Raw genomic sequence first — 19,055 nt, forward strand, 5'->3', positions numbered from 1 at the left:
TTTTATGGAAAAAAACAGGGTAATTTCAACACAATTTTTACGTTACTTAACCTCTGTACATCATGCTAATGTTTTGCATACACTTCTATAGATGACTAGGCCGTATGGAAAAACTGTTGGTCAGACTCAAAGCCCTCGACCAGTGCTAAAAGATGACCGCGAGTGAAATTCTCCTTATATGAGATATCTATATATATAAAGCAAAGTGGTCAAGTGCCCGATAGGGCACTTCCCGGCGCCGCAGGCGCGTCAAATTTGGCACGATGGTGCCTTCGGGCGATAGAACACGAAGGCCGGTGACGGTTGGCCGAAAAGTCTACGGAGAAGGGGTCAAAACTGACCTCGACTGACCGGCGCCTTATATGGGCTATATTACGAAAAAAAAATTCCTCCGACGACCCCCCTTGAAATTTTGTGAGGTGGTAGGAGAACACCTTGGGGTGTCACAAAAAACTCGCCATGTCCGGGAAAAATCGGGAAATGGGTCAAAACTGACCAGTCGTATTTCCCTATATAATCTTTGTATTTTATGGGGAAAACAGAGGGTCATTTCAAAACGGATTTTAGGGCACTTACCCTGTTTACATCTGGCTAAGTTTTGGCATGCTTATAGGTAAATGGCTTGGCCGTAGGACGGACCTGTCGGTTTGACTCAAAGCACTCGACGAGGGCTAAAAAGTGACCGCGAGTGAAATTCTCTTTATATGAGCTCTATTACGAAAAAAAATTTCCTCCGACGACCCCCCTTGAAATTTTGTGAGGTGGTAGGAGAACACCTTGGGGTGTCACAAAAAACTCGCCATGTCCGGGAAAAATCGGGAAATGGGTCAAAACTGACCAGTCGTATTTCCCTATATAATCTTTGTATTTTATGGGAAAAACAGAGGGTCATTTCAAAACGGATTTTAGGGCACTTACCCTGTTTACATCTGGCTAATTTTTGGCATGTTTATAGGTAAATGGCTTGACCGTAGGGCAGACCTGTCGGTCTTACTCAAAGCCCTCGACGAGGGCTAAAAAGTGACCGCGAGTGAAATTCTCTTTATATGAGCTCTATTACGAAAAAAAATTTCCTCCGACGACCCCCCTTGATATTTTGTGAGGTGGTAGGAGAACGCCTTGGGGTGTCACAAAAAACTCGCCATGTCCGGGAAAAATCGGGAAATGGGTCAAAACTGACCAGTCGTATTTCCCTATATAATCTTTGTATTTTATGGGAAAAACGGAGGGTCATTTCAAAACGGATTTTAGGGCACTTACCCTCTTTACATCTGGCTAATTTTTGGCATGTTTATAGGAAAATGGCTTGACCGTAGGGCAGACCTGTCGGTCTCACTCAAAGCCCTCGACGAGGGCTAAAAAGTGACCGCGAGTGAAATTCTCTTTATATGAGCTCTATTACGAAAAAAAATTTCCTCCGACGACCCCCCTTGATATTTTGTGAGGTGGTAGGAGAACGCCTTAGGGTGTCACAAAAAACTCGGCATATCTGGGAAAACTTCGTAAAGGGGTCAAAACTGACCAGTTGTATTTCCCTATATAATCTTTGTATTTTATGGGAAAAACAGAGGGTCATTTCAACGCAGACTTTAGGGTACTTAAGCTCAGTATATCTGGCTAAGTTTTTGCATGCTCCTAGGTCAATGGCTTGACCTTTAGGGAAAACTGTCGGTTACACTCAAAGCCCTCGAAGAGGGCTAAAAAGTGACCGCGAGTGAAATTCTCTTTATATGAGCTCTATTACGAAAAATTTTTTCCTCCGACGACCCCCCTTGATATTTTGTGAGGTGGTAGAAGAACACCTAGGAGTGTCACAAAAAACTCGGCATATCTGGGAAAACTTCGGAAAGCGGTCAAAACTGACCAGTTGTATTTCCCTATATAATCTTTGTATTTTATGGGAAAAACAGAGGGTCATTTCAACGCAGACTTTAGGGTACTTAAGCTCAGTATATCTGGCTAATTTTTTGCATGCTCCTAGGTCAATGGCTTGACCTTTAGGGAAAACTGTCGGTTACACTCAAAGCCCTCGAAGAGGGCTAAAAAGTGACCGCGAGTGAAATTCTCTTTATATGAGCTCTATTACGAAAAATTTTTTCCTCCGACGACCCCCCTTGAAATTTTGTGAGGTGGTAGGAGAACGCCTTGGGGTGTCACAAAAAACTCGGCATATCTGGGAAAACTTCGTAAAGGGGTCAAAACTGACCAGTCGTATTTCCCTATATAATCTTTGTATTTTATGGGAAAAACATAGGGTCATTTCAACGCTGATTTTAGGGTAATTAAACTAAGTATATCTGGCTAATTTTTTGCATACATTTAGGTAAATGCCTTGACCTTTAGGGAAAACTGTCAGTTTGACTCAAAGCCCTCGACGAGGGCTAAAATGTGACCGCGAGTGAAATTCTCTTTATATGAGCTATATTACGAAAAAAAATTTTCTCCGACGACCCCCCTTGATATTTTGTGAGGTGGTAGGAGAATGCCTGGGGGTGTCACAAAAAACTCGCCATGTCTGGAAAAAATCGGGAAATGGGTCAAAACTGACCAGTTGTATTTCCCTATATAAACATTGTATTTTATGGGGAAAACAGGGTAATTTCTACACAAATTTTAGGGTACTTACTCTTTGTATAACTGGCTAATTTTTTGCATACACCTCTATAGATGACTGGGCCGTATGGAAAAACTGTTGGTCAGCATCAAAGCCCTCGAAGAGGGCTAAAAAAATGCGAGTGAAATTCTCATTATACGAGATTTGGTCATTTTGTTTATGAACAGGGGAGGTAACTTTTTAATGTAACAATTTTTTTTTATATTTTGTATACTCTTTTTAAGAATAAACAAAAATCACAACGTGCAGCATTGTTTTAAACAAATATTTTGTTATAAATTAAGTTTTGTATTGTATTGAAATTGTATAATTAATTGCAAAAGTAATTTAATATAATATTTGATTGATAATTTTTATGAAAGCCCTTTCAGTTCTAATAACCTTGCGAGTAATAAGTTTGCGAATATTCCATCAATTTATGTGTACGATAAAACTACCACACTGAATAAATTTAGGCCCTAAGCTTTTAACATAACAGCCAATCACCTATTAATTAATCATTCAATTTCTCAACTTTTTTGAAAACCTAAGCGAAGCTAGGCAGTATGCCTAGTCTATATGTATAAAGCAAAGTGGTCAAGTGCCCGATAGGGCACTTCCCGGAGCCGCAGGCGCGTCAAATTTGGCACGATGGTGCCTTCGGGCAATAGAACACGAAGGCCGGTGACGGTTGGCCGAAAAGTCTACGGAGAAGGGGTCAAAACTGACCTCGACTGACCGGCGCCTTATATGGGCTATATTACGAAAAAAAATTTCCTCCGACGACCCCCCTTGAAATTTTGTGAGGTGGTAGGAGAACACCTTGGGGTGTCACAAAAAACTCGCCATGTCCGGGAAAAATCGGGAAATGGGTCAAAACTGACCAGTCGTATTTCCCTATATAATCTTTGTATTTTATGGGGAAAACAGAGGGTCATTTCAAAACGGATTTTAGGGCACTTACCCTATTTACATCCGGCTAAGTTTTGGCATGCTTATAGGTAAATGGCTTGGCCGTAGGGCGGACCTGTCGGTTTGACTCAAAGCACTCGACGAGGGCTAAAAAGTGACCGCGAGTGAAATTCTCTTTATATGAGCTCTATTACGAAAAAAAATTTCCTCCGACGACCCCCCTTGAAATTTTGTGAGGTGGTAGGAGAACACCTTGGGGTGTCACAAAAAACTCGCCATGTCCGGGAAAAATCGGGAAATGGGTCAAAACTGACCAGTCGTATTTCCCTATATAATCTTTGTATTTTATGGGAAAAACAGGGTCATTTCAAAACGGATTTTAGGGCACTTACCCTGTTTACATCTGGCTAATTTTTGGCATGTTTATAGGTAAATGGCTTGACCGTAGGGCAGACCTGTCGGTCTTACTCAAAGCCCTCGACGAGGGCTAAAAAGTGACCGCGAGTGAAATTCTCTTTATATGAGCTCTATTACGAAAAAAAATTTCCTCCGACGACCCCCCTTGATATTTTGTGAGGTGGTAGGAGAACGCCTTGGGGTGTCACAAAAAACTCGCCATGTCCGGGAAAAATCGGGAAATGGGTCAAAACTGACCAGTCGTATTTCCCTATATAATCTTTGTATTTTATGGGAAAAACGGAGGGTCATTTCAAAACGGATTTTAAGGCACTTACCCTCTTTACATCTGGCTAATTTTTGGCATGTTTATAGGAAAATGGCTTGACCGTAGGGCAGACCTGTCGGTTTGACTCAAAGCACTCGACGAGGGCTAAAAAGTGACCGCGAGTGAAATTCTCTTTATATGAGCTCTATTACGAAAAATATTTTCCTCCGACGACCCCCCTTGATATTTTGTGAGGTGGTAGGAGAACGCCTTAGGGTGTCACAAAAAACTCGGCATATCTGGGAAAACTTCGGAAAGCGGTCAAAACTGACCAGTTGTATTTCCCTATATAATCTTTGTATTTTATGGGAAAAACAGAGGGTCATTTCAACGCAGACTTTAGGGTACTTAAGCTCAGTATATCTGGCTAATTTTTTGCATGCTCCTAGGTCAATGGCTTGACCTTTAGGAAAAACAGTCGGTTACACTCAAAGCCCTCGACGAGGGCTAAAAAGTGACCGCGAGTGAAATTCTCTTTATATGAGCTCTATTACGAAAAAAAATTTCCTCCGACGACCCCCCTTGATATTTTGTGAGGTGGTAGAAGAACACCTAGGGGTTTAATAAAAAACTCGGTAATTCTGGGAAAACTTCGTAAAGCGGTCAAAACTGACCAGTTGTATTTCCCTATATAATCTTTGTATTTTATGGGAAAAACAGGGAAATTTTAACACAATTTTTAGGTTACTTAATGTCTGTACATCATGCTAAGTTTTTGCATACACTACTATAGATGACTAGGCCGTATGGAAAAACTGTTGGTCAGACTCAAAGCCCTCGACGAGGGCTAAAAGATGATCTTGAGTGAAATTCTCCTTATATGAGATATATATATATATATATATAAATAAATTGACGAACGATCCCCTTAATATTATGTGACGTCGTAGACCGACCATGGAGGGTAACAAAAAAACTTTATTCCCGTCGGAAACAGCCATTATAGTCGTTAAATAAGTTCATATAACGTAATTTCTTAAATAAGCAAACAATATAAGTAAACAATGACAAACGTCATACGTTCAGTTTTCAAGGGAGGTAACGTTTTTAAAATTATTATTTTTCAAATAATTGTATACTATTTTAAACAGAAACAGAAAATGACGAAGTATAGCATTTGTTTTAGTACAAAATTAAGTTGTTAATTTAGTTAAGTATGTTAATTAAATTAATTAATTAATTTCAAAAGGCAATGTAATATAAACTATGAGATATACTGTTCATGAAACCTGTGTAGTTCTAATTCCATTTTAGTTATACATTGCGTACTTTCCAAAACTTCGCTACGAATCTGCATGTAAATGACTAACAAAAACTTTTTTTCTAAAGTTAGCATTACTGTTTAAATTAAACTTATTAAACTTATTAAAGCACTCCACACCCAATCCATCGCTAAATAATTAAGTATTCAAATTCTCAAATGCCTTTTAAAAACCTAAGCGAAGCTAGGCAGTATGCCTAGTTATTATATAAGCCGACAATTTTAGAATCAGGTTCTCGTTGAGAATCGATCCCACACCTCGAGGTTGTCTCCCCTGGGTTTTGATCGTGTATGATTTGGACATGGCGAATGTCTTCAGCATGGCACGGAGCAGATGGTAGGAATTACCTCCCTTATAGCAAGCAGTTATCTCGGCTGGCTCTTTGCTCGGAGTGAAAAAAATAAAATGGTAACGCAAACAAACTCACGTGCCGGGGAGAACACCCTCTCCCTCCCCAGGGGGAGCAGAGTGACGCTGCCAGGACAGAAGGTATTTCGTGAGCTGAGACAGGTGAGGACAAGTCGGGGGGAGGGGGGGGGGGGTTAGTGACATAGTTCCCTGTCTTTCGTCCGAAGAAACTTTGGTTATCTCCGATAACCGGAAGTGGAACTTTTTCTACTTTCATTTTTTTTCAAAAGCCTATAACTTGGGTACTATTTAACGAGTAAGTAAAAGATCTAATTCTCTGCCTTCTGTCAAATTTTGAGTAATTTACATTGACCGGAAGTAGTAATTTTCGCTATTTCCAATTTCTCAACAACAAAAAAACCGCACGTGAATTTATAAAGTACTAATAATATTCCGCACTATTATGCACATTTTATTTGGCTTTCACTTGGTGTGCTATTCTTTTTTTCTACGAGATTTTATTCTATTTTAAAAAGTTTAAGTATTTACAATGGATTAAAAATCATGTCTATATCCCGAGCTGCCATCCCCTGTTGTTTCATATAAGAATATTCGAGAAAGTTTAGGGGAGATCACTCCCGGTTTATTTTACCTCGGTACAAGAAGCGAATGTGTTGTAGGTCCTACGCCCACATGCCTTGAGTTTTACTCGGTCCTACACATCAGAACTGGGAGGTCACAAGCACTGGGCCTCAATTTTGACCACTCGAACACATCTTCGAGGTAAATATGTTTCGATATCAGCTAACCTGAAGACCAACCCTCTCAATATCCATTTCACCTATACGTCTCATCCTTTGCGATAATTTGATATCGATACCCATTAGCCTGATGATCCCTTGATAAATGTATATCGATACATATTACCCTGATGATCCTTTGACAAATGTATATCGATACCCTTTAAACTGACGCCTCACCTCTCAATATCCATCTTACCTATACGTCCCATCCTTTAAAACTCTATATCGATATTCATTTGCCTGATGATCCCTTGATGAATGTATATCGATACCCATACGCCTGATAATCCCTTGATAAATGTATATCGATACCCATACGCCTGATGATCCCTTGATACATGTATATCGATACCCATACGCCTGATGATCCCTTGACACATGTATATCGATACCCATAAGCCTCATGATTCCTTGATAAATGTATATCGATACCCTCATCTCTCAATATCCATCTCCCCTACACGATGTATCGCAATTAAAACAACCCTACTCTTCATCCTCTTCAAAACCCTTTTAACCGCGTCCTTAACACAGACAGGTCCCCCATTGTCTTTAAACACCCACTTCCTTTTCTCCTCAATAAAACAACCTTTGTCAAAAAAAAAAAAAAACCGTTTAGCTCAGCTGTATCAGGAGGGCACGGTGACCCCGGGGGGGGGGGGGGGGCAGGGCGGCGATACACGAATGTCACGTAATCACAGGTAAAAAAAAATGTCTGTATCACCAAGACCAGGTAATTGCCATCTACAAAACAAGCAAATGAGTAGATGAGCTTACCCCCCCCCCCCCACAGACCCCCCCTCCCCCACACACACGCCCTCCCCCAATACACATACTCGTTGTACACGGCCAACATACTGGAGCCCATTTCCTTTAATCCCCCCCCCCCATCCCAACCATTACCCGTGCAAATACACATACCTGTGAACTCTACTCTCGTTCGCTAAAAAAAATCATTCTCCACTCGGCTTTACCTTCACACGGGCAGATAGAGCATATTGTGTTTTAACCCTTTGTACACCACCGATAAGCCGGGTTATTAACCCCACTTGTTTCTTTTTAACAAACAAAAAAAAAAACCCAAAAGAAAAACTCCCACGAATGTGAAAGCATGAGCTGATTTGTAAAAAAAAAATACACCTGCCCTCTTGTAAAAAAATGCACCCATTTTATTAGACACCCCCCCCCCCCCCCGACTTATATCGATCTCTTCGTTTCTATTCCGGTTTTTTTTACATATCGAGAAGGTTTAGGCGGAGACGAATTAAGCAGCTCAATCGTGTACCCTAATTTGGTAGGAGACCAGATTGACATTAAATGTTTTATTTATCTAATTTTACTCGAAGCAGATTAGTTTTAGCTAGATAATGGGGGGGGGGGGTGAACCTACCACATATAGATATTTCCTGAGCGGAAAATTTGATTGTTTAAAATCATTAGTAATGATTCATCGTTACTAATGTGAGCATGCGCGGACAGCGTGGTCGGATGGTAGAGCTGACGACTGCTAAACTGAAAGTCTCGGGTTCGGATCCCGAACTTGAGTACGCAGTTTTTTCCTGAGTCCACTCAGGCCTGATAGGTACGGGACTCATGTAAAAGACATTTAGGCATAGTGCTGACCACAAAATTCCCTGTATGCCGATGTCATTGAAACAGGTGAACTCTACTTCATCTGCCCCCATGTGCCTGGGGAACACGAACTGGAAAAGATGATGATGTGAATGTGACCACACAAAAACAAAATGACTACGTTTCATGGACAGACGTGATCTGTATTCGGTTCACGGCCTCGTCAGACATGTCAAGATACTTGAAATTGGTTTTCAGGTTAGGAACCTTTGATTACAGAACCCCAAATTTCGAATTTATGACTTTGCCCAACTTTGATACTGTGATTTTTCCTAAGTGGTCATCCATAAAGGACGTCAAGCTTCTCTGACGGTTTTTTTACATTCCCCCTTCCCACCGTCACATACCGTCACAAAAAGCCAGACCCCTCCCCACCTAAAATGACGTCACACCTCAGCTTACCCCCCCCCCCCCCAAAGTTTAATTTCCTTCTAAAATATTGACTCAGCTGATTAACACAGTATATTAATCAATTTCTTTTTCATTTACAAAAACAAATTTCTAAACCACGAAATAACGGCTAAATTACGTTTCATGCATTAATTTCTTAAAATGCAAAACTTTGTCGTCACACTATCTGAACACACCCTCTTCCACCTCAACACATCGTCAAAAAATTACGAACCTCTCCCCCCTCCACTTCTATGAGTATGACGTCACTTATCGACGACCCCTAAATGACCATACAGTTTTGAGGTTTTCAGAGTTAGATACAGCTGGAGTCAAATTGAAAACAAGTTAATAAAAAGTCTAGTGACAATTTAAGCGCAATTTCCTTAATTAATTTTTTGTGACCGAACGAAAGGATATTTTTGAAAACTTTCTTCGGCAATATTGTTCTAAATTATGGCAGGAATCTATTGGTAAATGTTTCAAGTCGCTAAGTGGTCTGGTTGCCGAGATATGGGCCAAAAACTGCATTTTTTCGAGGTTTTTTGGCTTCTCCGGGAAATCCAGGAAGGAATTCCAGGAATGAATTTTTTTGGCCCACAATCATCCTCGGAACTTGCTTAACATATTTGCTTTTTGAACTAGTCCTCGATATTGCTTCGTTGAGGAGGAGATACGACTTAAAGCTGCGGACACACATCCATCCATCCAGAAATAACGAATTAATAATCGCAATTGTCCGTATGGAGATTGCGCTAAAAAATATAGCACAGGGCAGAGAATATTTGAGATCTTTTGGTTGGCGTCTTATACTCCGGGGTGACGGGCAGTGAATGAATGAAGCATGGATGTGGTCAGAAAACTTGGTCTTTACCCACACATTCAGCCATCCCACCCACCCTTCACCCTTTCCCGATTTTCCAGACAAAATCCGAACCCTTCAGATGTATTTGCTTGGACTTTGATCTTGACCCAGTTTCTGACGACTAACCCATCGTGTTTTAAAAAAAAATGAATCACTGTTTAACAGGAGTAATTACACAATTAAAATACCAGCTGTCATCGACCCTACCGATTACATAGACAATGACACACGCCAAGAATTAGGTCACTAGCCAACCCCTCCCGCTAACGAGTGTAACGACCCGGATGTTTCTGGTGAAATTGCAGCGTCCGGAGCCTCGTTTTGATATTCACCCTCCGAGTTCAATGGCTGTTGTTTGATCCTTAAATAAATACTTTTGTCGTGAGATTGTCGGTGTGGGTGTCTTCTCCAACTAGGGTAGCTGTATCTTAAAGGGAGAGCACATAAGGACCCTACCTATGTTTAAGCACGCTAATTACTGTTTCCTTTCATAGGAGCATGTGGTTTCTAGATTTCTGTCTTTTGTAATAGGGTATATGAATGTAGACATGTATTCCGCGAATAATTTTGGATATATTATGTTGCTTTTAAATTTATCAACCTCAAAAAATAATATTTAAAAAATATTTCTATTCCGTACTATATTTTGAATATTGATTCGTCAGTAGAACGTCCCTGAGTTTACCCAGCTCTGATGGGTACCTAACTCACGTTAGGTAAAGTAAATGCAGCTTGGCATAGTGCTGACCACACTATCTCTTAATATGCCGTGGTCACAGAAACAGGTGAACTCTACTTCGCTTGCCGCATGGACCATCAGATTCGAAAAGGGCTTTACTTTTTATTACACTTTTTATAACTTATTAGCAAAAGAATTTTTAATCATAAGTTTCAACGTTTATGTCGCAGTATTTTAATTGATTACAGCGATGGTAAACATAAAGCAATCCTTACACTAACCCTAAACTGACAGCAATAATAATCATGTCCTATGATAGCATTGACCATTCCTCATAGTAAGAAATCATAAAACCACAATTATTGTAAGCTTTTTGTGAATCCTACTGTTTTTTCATCACAAAAATGCTATTTCTCAACTGTTAGAAATTATAAAACCACTAATATTGTAAGCTTTTGGAAAATCCTATTGTTTTTTTTTTCATCACAAAAAAATGCTGATTCTTAACTAAAATGAATCTTTTAACTGAAACTGAAGACTATAACTCTCTGTAGTAATTGGCTTGGAATGGTTTCCAGTTTTCCCACGTCGAGACTGCACCAGGTGTCGTACAGGTAGTAGATCCGTCTTTGTCAACAGAGGCGGACCACCCTGCCCCCACCCACCGCCCATACTCTTTACGTCTCAGATCATAGAGAGATTTTTTTTTTACCCCAGCTCTACTGTATGGGATAAGATATGAATGAAACTTAATGCTAAATCGTCAACTTAGTCTGGGCATTGCGTGTTTTTCTTGCGGGTGGGCGATTGGTATTTGGAAGGAGGGGGGGGGTGTAAGTGGATAGCTTGCGGTTAAGATGTTGGTGAAGGGGGGTGTTAGAAGGATTGTTTTGTGGATAAAGTGGTGGTAGGAGTGTAAAGAGATTGCTAACGGATAAAGTAGTGGTTTTAGTGAAGGGAGGGGATAAAGGTCGGTGGGATTAACAAGGTAAAACAGGGTATGCCATAAGTGTAAGAAAGCGGCCATAAAACAGGCGAAAGTTGGACGTATCCTAGACTGGTTACACTGTCAAACAACGGAGGTTCAGCTCGGAGCGGTTAACGACTGTATCGTCTGCCGTTCACGTCTGAGAGGAGGGAGAGGGGAGGGGGGAGGGAGGGAATGTAAGGGCCCTCTTGAACCCATTCATGTTTTATTGTAGGGGTAGGCGTGTACAATCTGCAGCACACACAATGTGTCTGTGTCTTCCGTTGAGGGGAGCCCATTCATAAACTGCATGTTGCTGCTTCAGTCATCTGACACCGTGACTTCGGTCATCTGACAAGGGAGACTTCAGTCATCTGACAAGGGCGACTTCAGTCATCTGACAAGGGCGACTTCAGTCATCTGACAAGGGCGACTTCAGTCATCTGACAAGGGAGACTTCAGTCATCTGACACCGTGACTTCGGTCATCTGACAAGGGAGACTTCAGTCATCTGACAAGGGAGACTTCAGTCATCTGACAAGGGAGACTTCAGTCATCTGACAAGGGAGACTTCAGTCATCTGACACCGTGACTTCGGTCATCTGACAAGGGAGACTTCAGTCATCTGACAAGGGAGACTTCAGTCATCTGACACCGTGACTTCGGTCATCTGACAAGGGAGACTTCAGTCATCTGACACCGTGACTTCGGTCATCTGACAAGGGAGACTTCAGTCATCTGACACCGTGACTTCGGTCATCTGACAAGGGAGACTTCAGTCATCTGACAAGGGCGACTTCAGTCATCTGACAAGGGCGACTTCAGTCATCTGACAAGGGAGACTTCAGTCATCTGACAAGGGAGACTTCAGTCATCTGACACCGTGACTTCGGTTATCTGACAAGGGAGACTTCAGTCATCTGACAAGGGAGACTTCAGTCATCTGACAAGGGCGACTTCAGTCATCTGACAAGGGCGACTTCAGTCATCTGACAAGGGAGACTTCAGTCATCTGACACCGTGACTTCGGTCATCTGACACCGTGACTTCGGTCATCTGACAAGGGAGACTTCAGTCATCTGACAAGGGCGACTTCAGTCATCTGACAAGGGCGACTTCAGTCATCTGACAAGGGAGACTTCAGTCATCTGACAAGGGAGACTTCAGTCATCTGACAAGGGAGACTTCAGTCATCTGACAAGGGAGACTTCAGTCATCTGACAAGGGAGACTTCGGTCATCTGACACCGTGACTTCAGTCATCTGACAAGGGCGACTTCAGTCATCTGACAAGGGCGACTTCAGTCATCTGACACCGGCGACTTCAGTCATCTGACACCGGCGACTTCAGTCATCTGAAACATTGACTTAAGTCATCTGACACGGGCGACGATTCATGCCATACAATTAAAGTTTTAGTTGACTTTATCTACGTGACCTGTTTTCCATATGTGAGACCTGACAGATGCATTATGGGATATTTTTAATGCCTTGTGTAGGGTGCTCGAACAAGGTACAGTCTGATTTACAGTTTAATATCATACCGTTTTTAGTTCTAAAGAAATAAAATTAAACTAACTCAAAAAAATAAAATTAAAAAAAAAAAAATAAAAAAAAATTACAAGAAAAGCTACAAGAATATGTTTAGACAACGTGATCTCCTTGTTCAAAAAAATGAACAGAGAATTCAAGTTGAAGTTGACAGCTAATGGTTGCGAATAATTAAGCGTTGAACATTTTTCCCTCATTATTCAAAGAACAACTCAGATCTGAGTGAACTTGTGTCCGGGAACCAATCTCGAGACTTTTGAATTAAGAATAGCACGCTCTACTACTCGGCTACGTGTTTAAAATTACTCCTTGCGAGGTGGTGTCTCTATAATTGTTTTCGTCTTTTTTATATTCAGTAAAGATTTCTTTACTTTACCTGTGTAGCCCAAATAACTCATGTTCAGTAAAGTTTTTCTGTGTAGCCCGAATAAATCATGTTCAGTAAAGTATTTCTGTGTAGCCCATGTAAATCATGTTCATTAAAGTATTTCTGTGTAGCCCATATAAATCATGTTCAGTAAAGTTTTTCTGTGTAGCCCGAATAAATCATGTTCAGTAAAGTTTTTCTGTGTAGCCAGTATAAATCATGTTCAGTAAAGTATTTCTGTGTAGCCATATAAATCATGTTCAGTAAAGTTTTTCTGTGTAGCCCGAACAAATCATGTTCAATAAAGTTTTTCTGTGTTGCCCATATAAATCATGTTCAGTAAAGTTTTTCGGTGTAGCCCATACAAATCATGTTCAGTAATGTTTTTCTGTGTAGCCCATATAAATCATGTTAAGTAAAGTATTTCTGTGTAGCCCATATAAATCATGTATGTAAAGTTTTTCTGTGTAGCCCATATAAATCTTGTAAAGTAAAGTTTTTTCTGTGTAGCCCACAATGATGATGCTTATTGAAGTTTCTGTGTCTCTCCTAGCCTATAAGAACCATACAAATGGCATTTGGTGTAACCTACAAAACCAGAGTTTCCACTCAATAACATTGACTGTCATAAACACACGTTACTTTATTAAAATTCCTTTTTTTGTTCAACCAACACACCCTACAAGTTTTGTAGTTAACTATTGGCTAATGGACACCAGCGAGAAAAGTCTCAAAGGTATTTGAGAGGTGTATATATTCATTTAAAAATCTTGCACGGCGTAGTAACAATTAATATGGTTATAAAATCCTGTCTGTCTGGTTTTTTTCGGACTTTACTAAAGATTGGATGTATTTGATGTTTTTAATATTTTCGGTAACTAAATAAAAATTTAAAAAAAAAGCAAAAACAATTTGGTTTTCACGTGTAATGGCGACATAAACAATGGCCGCCATAAATTTTATTGTACACATTGTAAGCTAAAAATAGAAAAAATAGGTCATGGTGTTTAAATTTGCATAGTTATTTAAAAACTTGATCTGCAAAGTTTTGTAAACAAAATAACTATAAAGTGGCGCTGTCAGAAATCGATCACGGAGTTCCTTTACAGTCAATCAATGTTTGTCTTACGAAAGTGAAACATCGGTTATAACTTAGGCTTGATGAAAATAAATAGAAATGTAGCCTTAAACTCAACAAATTATTTTCAAGTTCTCTGGATCTGCAACTTGTACAGCATTGATTCTAAAAATATTACATTTCTGAATTAATTTTCAGCTTAAGTTTTTAATAAAATTTTATCTTTTATTAGTTTTATGGTCCTAAATCTAAAAAAGCACATTTTTATTCCATGTCAACAACATTACGGAAGGAATCTCGTCAACTCACTGGTGTCCATTGCTAACATGTTGAAGATATCCAATAATTAAAACGTATTTTTTATTTATTTATTTAACCGTTATAAAATTGCTAAACCTAATCATGTAATGTACTAAGCCTAATGAATTACATTTTTTGTTTCAACAATTTTCACTGCATGCATTGACTTTAAACACAATATATGTATCAATTATCTTGTTGTGTTTCTTTCAGGGCATTAGACAACAGCAGGCGAGGAGGATACAAATTATGGATGAGAATTTTACAAATTAATGTGGATATTTAAAAAAGAGCTTTAGAATTTCATCAAATAATGCAAAGATTGTGTTCTTCATGCAAACCGAAGATACAAATTCGTGTCGTTGAGTAAACAAAAAAAAAAAAAAAACCAAGGTAATAAAATAAAATTCAATTATTAATAGTTTTTACATCCAAGATATTAATAAAGTTGTATGGAGGTTCTGAAACTAGAAATACAGGATTGTTTTGTTAAGTCTTGGCGTGGATACATTTAAACACACGCAAGCCAATTACAAGAGTGTACGTGTACATGATCAAATAATGGATTTGTGAACTTCATCGAGTGCTAGGCGGGGCTGAGTGGTGATTATAAACTTGGTTCTAGTGTGGGTTGAAGTCCTGATAAAGTCTTGGATAAGTTCCTGCAATTCTGGAATAAAGTCTTTAAAGTCTGGAGTAAAATCCTGAAATTCTGGGATAGCGCCCTGGGATCTGGAAAAGTGTCCTGAAATCTGGAATAAAGTCCTGAAAGTCTGGAATAAAATCCTGAGATTCTGAGATAGAGTCCTGGGATCTGGAATAGTGTCCTGAAAATCTGGAATAGTGTCCTGAAAATCTGGAATAAAGTCTTGAAAGTCTGGAGTAGAGTCTGAATGTGTGGGTAAAGACCAAAGAGTGCGATATTGTCCTGCGAATTTCGCTTTTGTCCTACAAGTCCTAACAGGTTTTCTGAAAGCCTAGGCTGCTGTCCTTCTAGTCTGGGCTTCATGACGTGGTTGGTCCTACAAGAATCTCGCCCGTTGGATAGTTTATGCTTGTTGGCACATCCTTGCTGTTTCTCTAGGTGAGTACATTTCTGTTGTGGTCATGTATTAGCGATGCGAATGTCGAGCATCACACTGAGGAATTTATGTTCGATACAGTTAATCAGTTTATATAACAAACGGTCTAATATATGGTTACATACAAGGCGAAACCCCGCTTATGAAAAGCTTGTAGGTGAAAGTCATAAGTAAAGTTCCTTTCAAACCTGACGGTCTACGGGGCAAGTGAAGTAGTGAAAGCCATGTTCTTTCCAAACAAATTTTTTATTTCATAATCTGAAGTTTTCGAGCTCCATAAAACTTATAGTGTCTCTTGTTTATCACATCTTTTCCCGTTAGTGCCTAAGACAGATAGGCCAGTTGAAGTAGAGTTCACCGGTTTCGGTAACCTCACTATAAAGGAGGATAGTGTGGTCAGCATTATGCCCAGCCACCTTAGTTTCCTTATAACGTGAGTCAGGAACCCATCAGAGCTGGGTAGACACAGTGACGTCCTAACGACTCGAGCCCGAGATCTAAACTCGAGACGTTCTAGTTAGCAATCGAAGCTCTAACCCCCGACCACGCTTTCGCTCTAGTGTCTCGTGTTTCTAAATTCAAATTTGTCATCTAGGCTAAATCTCGTCTCCCTAATTGTAAAGCTGCAATTTTTAAAAGGTACCCCATATTTAGACACACTTTAAAGTTGTTTTGTAGCTCTGATATCGCCAAACGGAAGAACGGCAATAAGTTTTAAATCTAAATTTCAAACTATTTTTGTTTTCTAATAACTGTTCACAAAATTAAGTGAGATGTGCTGTTGATAAACATATTAAGGAATCTGCGTTTATGTAATATTATAGCATTATACACGTTACACTTTATACATTTTTTTTCTAATATAGTTCGTGAAAAAAAAATTCGCATTTATTCTGGTTACCGACCGCTAACCAAATTTAAGTAATGTAATTTTCCGAAAAAAAACAAACAACAACAACCTCCAACTGCACCAGAAGGTCTGCAGGTGTTTACATGTTATTTAAATCATCCACCCGTTCCTCCCCATCCCCGGGGTATATGGCAACTCACCCATTAACATCACCGAATATTCTAGAACCTGCGATAGCCGCCCCCCCCCCCCTCTCTTAATTCCATGAACCCTATCAAATGATCGTTACTTTGTAAGTTGTATGCGGAAAGTGTAAATATTTTATAACAATGCATTGCCTTAAGGTAGTGCACTATGTAAACCCTTGCAACGCCCCGTCTTTCATCCTTCAGAGTTGTAATCAAAGTAAAGAGTACTCGATTAACGTTACACAGTGCTCTTAGTAGTTTCATATAAAGTCAATTTTATCGTACACTGTGCTCTTGTTAGTTTCATATAAGGTCAATTTTATTATTACACAGCGGTCTTGTTTGTTTCATATAAAGTCAATTTTATCGTTATACTATGTCCTTGTTAGTTTAACATAAGGTCAATTTTAGCGTTATACAGTGTCCTTGTTAGTTTAATATAAGGTCAATTTGAGCGTTATACAGTGTCCATGTTAGTTTCATATAAGGTCAATTTTATCATCACACAGTGGTCTTGTTAGTTTCATATAATATCGGTCGTATAGTTAATAGGTTATATATACTTGAAAAGCGCAGACGTTTCATGAAGCCATTCAAAAATAAATGGACCCCAGGTTAAACCCTGTTCCCGTAGTGTTTGAGGGGTTGTTGTGATCGTCGTGGCACATGTTGATGTGATTGTCATAGCATTATTGAGAAGCCGCGTAGATGCGACTATTATGATACTACGTTGATGAGATTGTCATAACATCATTGCTAAGTCGGGCAGACCTGGCTATCCTGGTCTCATAGAGAAGCCAAAATAACACAATGTTTCATCCCCTATTAGCATATAGTTTTTAAAAAAAATGGGAAACTAGTGTTTAACTTCGTAAGAAGTTCATCTGTTTCTTTGACCTCGGCAAATGAAAGGATAGTGTGGTCAGCACTCTGCCCAGACGCCTTTACTTTCCCTAACGGCAGTCAGGTACCCATCAATCCTGAGTGGAATCAGAACGTCCCATGTTTGAACTTTGACCCTAGACTAATGATCCACCTGTTGACAGGTCGCTCTCAGATGTACCAAAACAATAAATCACTCAACACGACATGTCTGGGGTTAACACCCCCCTCAGATAAGGTGCTAGAACCGCCAGCGGAGCTTGTAAAGGTATAATCCACCCGCTAGCGGGGTATCACAGTTACATGGGAGGTAACATGAGATGATCTCAGGGGTGGCATTCACGGCGGGCAGAGGTGGGGGAGTTTGTGGAGGATACACTGCCCTGATTCTGGTTTGTTGGTGGGACTTGGTGTTGAACTCTTGTGTTGTGATATGGCCTGTTGTAATGTCTAGTCTCTAATGTTGTAATGTCTAGTCTCTAATGTTGTAATGTCTAGTCTCTAATGTTGTAATGTCTAGTCTCTAATGTTGTAATGTCTAGTCTCTAATGTTGTAATGTCTAGTCTCTAATGTTGTAATGTCTAGCCTCTAGCGCCCTGTTGTAATGTGCTGCGAGAGAAGTAATGTGTACGGGTGGGGGGGGGGGGGAAATGTCCGGCGCCGGGGAGGAGGGAATGTCCTGCTCGGTTCCGATCTCGCGACTTTCATGTCAACATGCCTGTATGCTACAGTTAGACCACTCCATACCTCACTCCAATAACTACTACTCCATATTAATATAAGATCTAATCAAGAAGCAAAGGCACTATGCTCACGACACATTGGGCAGATGAAGTAGAGTTCATATGAAGGGATAGTGTGGGTCAGCACCATACCCAGCCGCCTTTGTTTCCCTAACTTAAGTTAGGTACCCATGAGAGCCACGCTAGGCCACGCCGTCTTCATGGCCTAACTAATACGGTAAATTAATTTTTTTTAGCGCAATTTCCATACTGGCAATTGCGATTATTAACTCGTATAGTGATGGATGTGTGTCCGCGCTTTAAGTCGTATCTCCTCCTCAACGAAGCAATATCGAGGACTAGTTCCAAAAGCAAATATGTTAAGCAAGTTCCGAGGATGATTGTGGGCCAAAAAAAAAATTCCCGGAATTCCTTCATGGATTTCCCGGAAAAGCCAAAAAACCTCGAAAAAATGCAGTTTTTGGCCCATATCTCGGCAACCAGGCCACTTAGCGACTTGAAACATTTACCAATCGATTCCTGCCATAATTTAGAACAATATTGCCTAAGAAAGTTTTCAAAAATATCCTTTTGTTCGGTCACAAAAAATTAATTAAGGAAATTGCGCTTAAATTGTCACTAGACTTTTTATTAACTTGTTTAATGGAGACATTTATGAACTAATATGGTTAATTAAGTTTTTTTTAATGGAGACATTTATGACCTAACTTATAAAATAAATTAAGTTATTTTAATGGAGATATTTATTAACTAACTAATAAGGTGAATTAAGTTATGTTTATTTTAAAAATGGAGACATTTATGGGCTGCTTACAAATGTCAATCTAACAACGACTAGG

At 39.8% G+C, this 19,055-nt stretch overlaps 1 long non-coding RNA gene across 1 annotated transcript in view; it reads left to right on the forward strand.

Moving 5' to 3' along the window:
• The first annotated feature begins 12,612 nt into the window (after positions 1 to 12,612).
• Positions 12,613 to 19,055, forward strand: part of LOC131955719 (uncharacterized) — a 33,912-nt gene continuing 27,469 nt past the window's right edge. The window contains exons 1-2 of the long non-coding RNA XR_009388881.1: positions 12,613 to 12,687; positions 14,684 to 15,554. This is a non-coding gene — a long non-coding RNA (uncharacterized LOC131955719). The remainder of the gene's footprint in view (positions 12,688 to 14,683; positions 15,555 to 19,055) is intronic.

This window comes from Physella acuta, unplaced genomic scaffold (genome assembly GCF_028476545.2).
Source record: "Physella acuta isolate Inbredline_101_S28 unplaced genomic scaffold, ASM2847654v3 ptg001096l, whole genome shotgun sequence".
NCBI lineage: Eukaryota > Metazoa > Mollusca > Gastropoda > Physidae > Physella > Physella acuta.